At 35.7% G+C, this 4625-nt stretch overlaps 1 pseudogene; it reads right to left on the reverse strand.

Annotated features, from left to right (window-relative positions):
• Window positions 1-3278: 3278 nt before the first annotated feature.
• Window positions 3279-4282, reverse strand: LOC119055969 (glyceraldehyde-3-phosphate dehydrogenase-like; annotated as a pseudogene).
• Between the last annotated feature and the right edge of the window lie 343 nt (window positions 4283-4625).

A 4625-nucleotide genomic window follows, 5' to 3' on the forward strand; every position in this document is an offset into this window, starting at 1 on the left:
ATCGGATGTTTGACCTCTAGAACAAAATCGAAGACAAGCTATTTCATAAGAACAGAGCACCACCTTGTGTTGGTAAGTTATTACACTTTGCTGGGACACCTAAGGGCGCCTTGGCATCATATTAAACTAGAGCTTGTCGGTAATGCTACTGAGTAAGGTAAGCAAGTGTAAGAGCTTCTCAGTCATTTTAATCTCTTAGTCTTATGTATTAGTCGTATTTATGTTTTAAGAGAGGGAGAAATAAAAGGCTATAAAGAGATGATTAATCAGACCAAACAAAATATTTTTGTACCTTTTAAGATAAATGCTTTTATCTCAGTAAAGAATTTTGTAAACTAAATTTGCAGCTCTGAACCTCAGCAGATTTTGCCTTTAACGTGTTACGCTCATTGCTTTTTAGCTTGAACTAGGTTAAAAATCAAGTCTCAATGAAGCAATTTTGAATTTGAAATTATGTAGAAGTGCATTATTTTCCTGAGTATCCAACAAATAAGAGTTATTTAGAAACAATCAAATACCAGCTATCCCTAAGTTGAAAATAAATTCACCATTGTGTTTCTTGTTGAAAGCTAGGGCATTAGTGAAATAAGAAGAAACATTTGCGAGATGGCCTCAAGCCTTTTCACTTTCATAGAATCACTACTTTAAGGATTTCATTTTTTTATATAAAGTGGAAAACTTACAGTCCTGCAACTGATGCCAATGTAATTGCTCATTCTCCAAAATTCAACTCAAATCTGAACATAACTTCTTCATGGTCACTCCATCCTAGTATTACTAGAACACTTGGTTTTATAAAATTAAAACTGTTTTTTTATTAAAGTGATTTTGGCTAATGTTTCATCTTCATTAGCATATATTCATTTCTTTGACTATAAAACCTGGTCTCAATCCCCTTTTTCTTTAAGTCCCCCAACTGTCTTAAGAAGGGCTTATCCCACAAAATGTTCTGCAGGGGCAGAAATGTCCTCCACACTTGCAGTTATGGGAATGGTCATTTTGGGAAGAAAACACAAGCCACATGTGGCCAGTGAATAACTGAAATGTGGCTAGTGTGACTAAGAAACTAAATTTAAAATCACACTTAATTTTAATTAGTGTAAACTTAAATTTAAATAGTCACATGTGGCTAGTGGCTATTGTATAGACAGAGTGGCTTTACAGAAATGCCTTAACAAGAAAGGCATTTATTCATCTGTTGAATGAATAATTGGCAACTTATTGGAACATGAGGCATTAAATGATTTCCACCTTTTTAATGTAAGAAATAATTAAAATCTCAAGGTTTACATTTTATGTCATATCTTAAGTAAAACTTGAGAACTTAATAACTTACCCATGCAAGAACTTTTTATAACCTAAATTATTGAGATACTTTTACTTTTATCCTATACTTACCCTTGTCCTTCATTGTCATATAGGTCAAGGGTAACTTTTAAAAAAAGTTTGGATGAATTCAGAAAAGCAATACATTTAATTATTTATTTCATAAAAATAACAGAAGAGTACACATCTATAAGTACATTTGAAATTTATGTGAGTAGATTTGGTATTCAATATAATCTTCTTCAAATTTCTGAAGTTACTATAGAACCCTTTATCTTAATAACTCTTTCATTTTCTCCTAATAGACCAAGTACTTAGGATAATATAGCATCCTGAAAAGTCTTTTTTTTCTGGATAGAACCCTAAAGTATATGGGCATACCTTAATATTTTTCATTCTCCTTACAATTTTATTTGCACTTGTTCAACAAATAGTTATTAAATTTGTATAAGACGTTAGACACTTTGCCAGGTACTGCTGCGAAGTATAAAAGTAAACTCTATTCAGATGTTTAAGGTTGCAGTTTTAAGGCGAGGAAGCAGTTAATTTCAACATTAATAATAGATGTTGAGTAGTTAGTTATTACAATAGCTCTGTGATATTTTCTTACTAACTTCATTTTTCAATGATAGGGTTTGGAGATGTTAGGTGACTTCAAAGTACTATAACTGGGAAATGGAAAAGTCAGGATTTGAACTCCAATTTTATTACTTGCAAGTCAGAAACTAATAGCAACCTCAATATATTCAACTTTTACAAATAATTATTTTAAACAAAGTATTATGAGTGACTTAAGAGTTTGGCAACCAATGTTGTGAGCACTTGAATGAGAAAGTCACTAAAAGTGAGGCCAATCTCATGCATTTGAATGTACTGAGTACCCACTTCTGTAATATACAGAGAAGTGAATTTGAGCATAGTGATGTAGAATTTTGTCTCATAATTAGATAAATATTTGTCAAGCAATATCTAATTTGAACTAGAGAAAGAACAGATCCCTTGATTACATAGACTAGTGTGTGAAGTTGTGCAGGAATGCCTAATCATGCCATCTGTGGTCTTCTTTGACTCACTTTATGAATAAAATATCCCCCAAATATAGTCATAGAGTGTTGCTGTTTAATTACTAAATATAAAATGGGCAATGGATTTGGATTATGTTAGCAGAATGGGAGAAGGAGGTAGGTCATCTCACACCAACTTTTATTGGGGAAGGTGGGTGTACTTATATTTTATTTAGTAAATAAAACATACGTATTCCTTACCATTTAGACCTGAAAAAGTCTACATTTTTTAAAATGTAATTTTTCTCATTGTTTAGTTTTTTCTAAACGTGTAAATGCAAATCTTTGATATCTAACTTTTTAAATCATGATTGTAGAAATAATGACCACAGTTTGTAAGAAAAACCATATTATTTTCAAGCAACTATAATCCAAATACTTAAATGTGAGAATTCAATGTTAGATTAATATAGCTTCATGTCATAATACCTAATATGTATTAAATTAATGTTTATTGAACTTTTTGTTTCTCATGCTTCCTCTGTGAACATTGTTCTTCTTCCTAAATGTCTGGGTATTAAATTTTAAGAAATATTAAAATTTGTAGTAAAATATTTTATTCTACATAAATTATTTTATTTTTCTTATATTTTATGTTTGGTCATAGCTGGTCTTCATAGCTAACCAGTTATCCTAATGATAAAGCAATTTTGTGCTATATCCAAAACAATAACTACTTCTTCAGTTATTCCTTTTATTTATTTGTGGTCATTTATGTGATTAATCAATTTACAACTATAAAGCACCTCTTGTTCTCCAGGGGGTCTGCAACAGAATTTCCTGAGGTCAGGGTATTCTCAGTGTGTTGGGGGATCGATTTGGGGCAACCACGCCCCAGCACCTGAGGCCTTGTCTTCCTTTCCTTGAGGATGGTGGTCCAAGAGAATCTTACTCCTTTGACGCCATGTGGACTATAAATAAGGTCCACTGACCTGTTACTGTAGCCAAATTCATTGTCATACCAGGAAATGAGCTGGAAAGAACTGTCTTTGAGGGCAATGACAGCCCTAGCATAAAAGGTAGAGGAGTGGGTATCACTGTTAAAGTCACAGGAGACAACCTTGTCATCAGTATAGCCCAGGATGCCCTTGAGGGGACCTTTTGATGCCTGTTTCACTACCTTCTTGATGTCATTGTAGTTGATAGCTTTCTCCAGGTGGCAGGTCAGATCCACAACTGACACATTAGGGGTGGGGACAGGGAATGCCATGCCAGTGAACTTCCCATCAGCTTGGGGATGACCTTGCTCACTGCCTTGGCAGTGCCAGTAGAAGCAGAGATGATGTTCTGAGCAGCCCCTTGGCCATCACACCACGGCTTCCCAGAGGGGCCATCCATGGTCTTCTGGGTGGCAGTGATGTCCCAGACTGTTCATGAGTCCCTCCATGATGCCAAAGTTGTCATGGATGACCTTGACCTGGGGGGCCCAATAGTTGGTGGTACAGGAGGCATTGCTGACAAGCTTGAGGGAGTTGTCATACTCGTCATGGTTCATACTCATTACAAACATGGGGGCATCTGAAAAAAGGACAGAGATGATGAGCTTCTTGCCTCCAACTGCTCAGTGATCCCCAGCCTTCTCCATGTTAGTGATGATGCCAGTAGACTAAACAACATATTCAGTGCCAGCATCACCCCATTTGATGTTGGTGGGATTTTGCTCTTGGAAGCTGGAGATGGACTTTCCATTGATGACAAGCTTCCTGTTCTCAGATTTGACTGTGCCTTTGACCTTGCCATGAGTGAAATCACACTGGAACACTGTAGACCATGTATTTGAAGCCAGTGAAGGGGTCGTTGGTGGTGAAAATATCCATTTTGCCAGAGTTAAAATCAGCCCTGGTAACCAGGTGCCTAATAAGGCCAAATCTGTTCATTCCAACCTTCACCATTATGTCTCCAGGTTGTGGCCGGCACTGCGAACAAGATACCACTGTCTGTAGAACAGGAGGAGAGAGAGCCACTAGTATGCACTTTGTGAACACTCACAACACTGCAGCAAAAAAGCTAAGAAACCTGGTTTAGGTCCTTAAAGCTTTGCAAGTTTGCTCAGGTGCCAGAATGAATAAATATCACCATTATCATCAGAAAAGATAAAGATAAAATAGGATTAAGCCAATAAATGCAAGAGGAATTTTAAAAAAAGAAAGATCAGTGTGGGCTCAGTATTCTTTTTATAATATCCCATTGAGGTAGGAATTATTTCACTCTTCTTTATAGATGAACAAAATGAAT

Source organism: Artibeus jamaicensis, unplaced genomic scaffold (genome assembly GCF_021234435.1).
Source record: "Artibeus jamaicensis isolate MK-2021 breed Jamaican fruit bat unplaced genomic scaffold, CSHL_Jam_final contig_466, whole genome shotgun sequence".
NCBI lineage: Eukaryota > Metazoa > Chordata > Mammalia > Chiroptera > Phyllostomidae > Artibeus > Artibeus jamaicensis.